The sequence below is a fragment of the Oryctolagus cuniculus genome, chromosome 9, assembly GCF_964237555.1.
Source record: "Oryctolagus cuniculus chromosome 9, mOryCun1.1, whole genome shotgun sequence".
Lineage (NCBI taxonomy): Eukaryota > Metazoa > Chordata > Mammalia > Lagomorpha > Leporidae > Oryctolagus > Oryctolagus cuniculus.
In genome coordinates this window covers 92,527,041-92,533,667 of record NC_091440.1, presented here as the reverse complement: position 1 = coordinate 92,533,667, position 6,627 = coordinate 92,527,041, and the positions used below count along the sequence as shown (strand labels likewise).

The 6,627-nt window shown below is 48.1% G+C and overlaps 1 non-coding gene across 1 annotated transcript; it reads left to right on the top strand.

Moving 5' to 3' along the window:
* The first annotated feature begins 5,015 nt into the window (after positions 1–5,015).
* On the top strand, positions 5,016–5,137 carry LOC127492216 (small nucleolar RNA SNORA31). Its single transcript, XR_007921376.1, has one exon. It is a non-coding gene; the product is annotated as a small nucleolar RNA SNORA31 (small nucleolar RNA).
* Positions 5,138–6,627: the final 1,490 nt, after the last annotated feature.

The window sequence follows — 6,627 nt, the reverse complement described above, 5'->3', positions numbered from 1 at the left end:
ATCAAGGTTTACATCAACATTAAGGGTAATAAAGCTGAATTACTGCATTTCAACTTTCCGTAAAAGGAGGCGGAATTGCACCCTGGGGTGTCAGCACAAGGCTACAGCTGAGAGTCAGCAGCAGTCATGAGGATGCATAACAAGCACAGCCCCTCTGAGAAATGTCCCAAGACATTCCCAAATCCTACCCTCAGAAATGAAACTTTTGAAAGACCTGTCCCCCAGAATCCATCTATGTGAGCTTTGCTTTCTGACTCCAGCCTTGGTAAGTCCTGCAGCTCCTTTCAGTGTGATGGAGGGAGGATGGGGGAAGGGTGCTGCTTTTTAATGAGCACCTACTACACCCAGAAATTCAACCTTCCCTTATTTATTTGAAGATCTCCACGGTCCTCTGAAAACCCATTTTCTTGGAATGAAGACGTGAAGCCCAGGCAGGACTTGCCATGATTCCTCAATGAGCAAACACTGAGATTGAACTCCATCCCAGTGCTTCTGTGCCCACAGCACGCGGGTACCTCATGGTGGCTGCCCCTAGTCACCGAGAGCAAAGGCTTTGTAGCCAAGCCAGCTCCATCCAAACTCAGCTGGGCCACATCCAGCCGAGTGACTTCCCCAGCGACTCCCCTCAGGTCCCTGAACTTCAGTTTCTGCCACCTGCCTGGTAGAATAATGCCGAGGCGTGAGCGAGGAGAATCTGCCAATAGATCTCAGCACACAGTCCACGCTTGACACGTGCGTCTCCATTACTATTGTTAATTACACTACTAGATCCACTCGGTGGGGCTCGGTTCTCTGTTTCGTGAGTTCCCCTCCTCACTGCCGACCCCTGACTAAAACTCAGCGCTAGGATAACCCCTGCTAGAAATAACGCAAGCCGGTTTCTCCCCTCCGAGCAAGCCGCTCGCTGGGACTCCATGACGGAGCCGGCAGGGTGACGGTGAAAAGAGAATGAGATATGAGTGAGTAAGGCTGATACAGCAGCAAGCGGGCTAATGTAGTTTTGGGCTTTGTTCCCACTGGTTCCATCAGCAGAGCGCAGAGGTGAGAGTCCCTTTTAACAGCCTTTCTCAAACTCCACCTGGAAAATTACATTACATTCCGGGCACTTCAATACCATAAAGATGGAGAGAAGCTGAAGGCAGTTCAGAGAACAGTCATAAAAATGATGGGAGGTGGGGAGACTTGATTTACTAGGGAAGATTAAAATAACTACCTGTGGGCAGCATGTCTGGGTGGCGACTGCTGGGGAGCAGCAGGGGGCACCTAGCAGCCCATAAATAATGGGACACGTAAACAGAGCTCTTTAGCAGGTACAGGGAGGCACAACCTGGATAAGGAGGGGGAGAGGAAGGAAAGGACAATGTCGGCAGAGCACCAGGAAAGTCGGCTTTCTGGGTCGCTGTTGCTGTTTGTAAAACAGACAGCGGGAGAGACAGAAATTGCCGCGAACAGGAGCTTTGTTCCACGTGAGTAGAGGAAATCCGGGTTTTCTAAATCATACGGGCTTCCCGCCTCGCAGGTCGGCCGCCCAGACCTATGGGATACCGTGATGCTGTCCCTTCCCACGAGGCGACCCACATGGCAGGTTGGGGTGCTGCACCGACTTTGTCCACTCCTCCCCCTGCTCCTACCGCAGGCTCCAGCTCAGAGCCATTGTGCCCCAAGCAGGCTGGAGGAAAAGCTGAATAGTGACCATTTTCCAAAGAAACAGAATGGAACACAGTGTTCGTTCCACGCAAGGGTACATAGCATCAGTCACTTTAAAGATACAGGAGAATCAGTGCAATGGATTGTAGGATATAACATTTTGGGGTTAAAAATTAAAAATATATTCCAGGGCTGGCATTGCGGCACAGAGGAGTAAGCTGCCACCTGCGACACCGGCATTCCATAGGTATGCTGGTCTAAGTTATGGCCACTCCGCTTCTGATCCGCTTCCCGCTAATGCACCTGGGAAACAGTGGAAGATGGCCCAAGTTCTTTGGCCCCTGCACCCACATGGGAGACCCACAGGAAGTTCCAGGATGGCCCAGCCTTGACCACTACAGTCACATGCAGAGTGAACCAGCAACTGAAATTCTCTCCTTGTCTAACTCTGTCTTTCAAATAAATAAAATAAATCTTTTTAAAAATTTTATATTTTAATAGTTTTTTCCCAGGCTAGTTTGTGTGTGTATCTATGTTTTTCAAAATTTCCAGCACACTAATATATATCCACCCCTTTTTGTCCACTGTCAAAAAGAAAAAAAGGTTTATCAGGGCAGGCATTTTGTATTGTTGTTAAGATTCTGATTGAGACTCCTACATCCATAGCAGTGTGCCTGGGTTCAAGCCCTGGCTCAGCTCCTGATTCCAGCTTCCTACTAACTCCCATCCTGGGAAACAGGATCAAGTATTTGGGTGACTTCTATCCATGTGGGAAACCTGGATGGAGTTCCAGGCTCCTGGCTTCAGCCTGGCCCGGTCCTGGCTGTTGCAGGCATTTGGGAAGTAAACCAGTGAATGGGAGATCGAGTGGTCTCTCTCCACGCTTCTTAAGTAAAATCAATCAATAATTTTTAAGACTTAATTACGGGGCTGGCACTGTGGCGCAGTGGGTTAACACCCTGGCCTGAAGCACCAGCATCCCATATGGGCTCCGGTTCTAGTCTCAGCTGCTCCACTTTCCATCTAGCTCTCTGCTGTGGCCTGGGATAGCAGTAGAAGATGGCCCAAGTCCTTGAGCCCCTGCACCCACATGGGAGACCTGGAAGAAGATCCTGGCTCCTGGCTTCAGATTGGTGCAGCTCCGGCTGTTGCAGCCAATTGGGGAGTGAACCAGCGGATGGAAGACCTCTCTCTCTCTCTCTCTCTCTCTCTCTCTCTCTCTGCCTCTCCTCTTTCTGTGTAACACTGACTTTCAAATAAATAAATAAATATTTTAAAAAAGACTTATTTACTTATTTGAAAGGCAGAGTTACAGCGATTCAAAGAGAAAGACATCTTCCATTTTGGGTCACTCCCCAAATGGCGCAGCAGCCAGGTCCGAGCCACACTGAAATCAGGAGCCTGAAACTCCCTCCAGGTTTCCCACATGGACACTAGGGTCCCAAATACTTGGGCCATCTTCCTCTGCTTTCCCAGGTGCACTAGCAGGAAGCTGGGTCAAAAGCAGAGCAGCCAGGACTCAGACCTGCGTTCATATTGGTTATTGGCACTGTAAGCAGTGGCTTCACCATTTCACCACAACACCGGCTACAACAAACATATTTTTAATGTTTATTAGTGCGTGAGTAAAAGGACTAAGGAGATGTAATGATATATACAATGAGAGACTATATTCAAAAACTTGAAGGAAATCCCACCCTTTGTGACAACACGGACGAACCTGGGGAACCTTGTACTGGGTGATGACAGCTAGAAAGTTCTATTAGAATTTGTCCTGCAGGACAAGGGGAACCGTAAGATTCCTCAAGCAGAGAGATTGGCACAGCCATGATCAGATTTAACTGAGGGAGCACAACTTGGAACCCCAGATGTCGAGAACATGAAACATTGAGCCTAACACATTTGGCAGCAAAAACAGACCCAGTCTGAACGTAGGACTTATGCCAAAGCTGACTCACACTGACAATTTGGAGCTATAGCTTTTAAAGTATAGACGTATCCATTTTCTGTGACAAATTTTTTCTGTGCAGAAAAATTAATGCATTGGGATAATGTGCTGCTACTTCAGACCCTCTGGGGGTGTTACATAATGTATGGCACATATGCCATATCACCTGTCTAAAATCTGGAACATTCTGAAACACAGTGGTCCCCAGTGGTTAGGACACAGCCTTGCACCATCCTGGCAGCTCTGTGGATATTGGATGTGGACCATGAGCTCAGGTGGGGTGTCCAATTCAAACGAAGAGGGCAAAAGTTTAAACCGTGGCATGGCAGAAGGGATAGAGAGAACGAAATGATTTTTGAAAACTAATTTGGAGATATGTCAATAGAACTTGTTGATTCTAACCTGCAGGGTTGGGGCCGCGGTTGGTGATAAGGCCTGTCTGCTAGAGCACATGGTTGTGTCCTAGTCCAGCTGATGCTCCCAGGAGGTGGAGCAGGTGCAGAGAGTAACACAATGGGTTCAGCTGTGGATGCTGGGTGGGAAGTACCAATGAGACATCCAGACAGAGCCATCACCCAGGAGCTGGTTGCACAACTTTCATGCCAGCTCAGGGAGATGTCTGGCAATGCATGGTGGTAAATTAAAATTGCATAGATTTATCCCGAGCAAAAGGATAGTAGGGAGTGGAGAGGCTTCTGGGATTCTTTTCCAAGCAGCAGAGCGAGAAGGCAGAGAGTCCTCAGCCAGGCTCTCCAGCCACTCCCTAAAGAAGGTGAGCCATGTCCAGCTCAGGCAGCTGCCAGAAGGCAGGGGAAAGATTCAAACTGATCTGTCCCCACTGCCTGCCCTGTTCTGCCTGATCACAAAGGTGCTTGTTCCTGTCAAACCAGGTTAGCACCCAAACACCTCTTCTTGGAGCCTCCACTACCTGGCTGTCACCGCTCATGCTCTCTCTTGTTAATTTCAGAGAGACAAATAAGTTATTAGGCAAGTAATGTACATACTTATCAATCCAAGCACCGTTACACAGCAAGACAATAAAACCACATTGCTAGCTCCCACTCTGGGGAGTTTTGTTTTGTTTGGTGTTTGTTTTGTTTTGTTACAGAAGAATGTGGGCTTGGGCCAATTCCTTAATCTTTTCAAACTGGTACAGGAAGGGATTACACTGTCTTCTACACTGATTTTTTTATGACGTTCGCCTAGGCATACATAATGATAAGACAGCCCTATACTCTCCCAGCACCTTAATTCTACTGATGTTTTAACCCTCGAATACAGATCTTTAACACATCTCCAGATCAAACGTCATGTATAAAACATGGGCACTTTTCTGCATTTACAAATGATCCTTGGCATGAATGCCAAACAGGAAGAGATGCAGAACAACACACCTGGCAAACAGCCGCTGCCAAAGTGGCTTTATTTAAAGTGTAATTCTACAATTCGCTGTTGTTCTTTTGGTTTGCACTAGGATGCGGAAGAGAAATCCTTGCGCTTTCTGTCTTTGTGGCAGCCCAGATTGAATTGGGGGATACATTTGTAAAGTAAAGAAAAAAAATCAAAAGGTGTAGTTCTGGAGGGAAAACACAGTAGATTTACCAAAACTTGCAAATTCATTTTCTGGGAAACAAGTTCTGCTCACACAATGAAACTAGGCCTGCAGCCCTGCTTATGGGCTTTTTGCCCCCCCCCCCTTTTTTTTTTTTTTTGACAGGCAGAGTGGACAGTGAGAGAGAGAGACAGAGAGAAAGGTTTTCCTTTGCCGTTGGTTCACCCTCCAATGGCTGCCCCGGCCGTTGCACTGCGCTGATCCAATGGCAGGAGCCAGGTACTCATCCTAGTCTCCCATGGGGTGCAGGGCCCAAGTACTCGGGCCATCCTCCACTGCACTCCCTGGCCATAGCAGAGAGCTGGCCTGGAAGAGGGGCAACCGGGACAGAATCCGGCGCCCCGACCAGGACTAGAACCCAGTGTGCCGGCGCCGCAAGGTGAAGGGTTAGCCTAGTGAGTGGTGGCGCCGGCTGCTTTTGTCTTTAGAAATTGTTACCTACTTAAAGCAGGCAAAATCCCATTACAAAGGACTCGCATGAAGCAGCTTGAAATGGAGACCCTCAGGGCCCTGTCTTAGGGGAGAAGGCAAACAATAATTTTTTTTTTTAATTTCTTTATTTGGGGCTGGCGCTGTGACGCAGTGGAATAACACGCTGGCCTGAAGCGCCAGCATCCCATACGGGAGCTGGTTCAAGTTCTGGCTGCTCCTCTTCTGATCCAGCTCTCTGCTATGGCCTGGGAAAGCAATAGAAGATGGCCCAAGTCCCCGGGCCCCTGCTCCCATGTGAGAGACCCAAAAGAAGCTCGGGGCTCCTGGCTTTGGATCAGCGTAGCTCTGGCCATTGCGGCCATCAGGGGAGTGAACCAGCAGATGGAAGACCTCTCTCTCTCTGTTTCTACCTCTCTCTGTAACACTGACTTTCAAATAAATAAACAAATCTTTTTTTTTTAAGATTTGTTTATTTATTTGAAAGACAGAGTTACACAGAGAGAGAAGGAGAGGCAGAGAGAGAGAGAAATAGAGAGAGAGAGAGAGAAAGAGAGAGAGAGCAAGATCTTCCATCTGCTGGTTCGCTCCCCAACTGGCCACATAGCCAGAGCTGTGCCAATCCGAAGCCAGGAGCCAGGAGCTTCTTCCAGGTCTTCCACGCGGGTGCAAAGGTCCAAGCACTTGGGCCATCTTCTATTGCTTTCCCAGACCTTAACAGAGAGCTGGATTGGAAGGGGAGCAGCCCGGACTCAAACCGGCGCCAATATGGGATGCCAGCACTATAGGCGGCAGCTTTTACCCACTATGCCACAGCGCTGGCCCTGCAAACATGAAATTTTAAAAAGCAATAATATTCATATAGTCACAATAATACATCCCTGGGGGTTCCCTTGGTCTTTATTTTTCAACAGACAAATAAAAAAACTGCATGCATTGGTATAAAATGATGTTTTGAAATATGTGTAAACTGTGGAAGCTAACTAACACT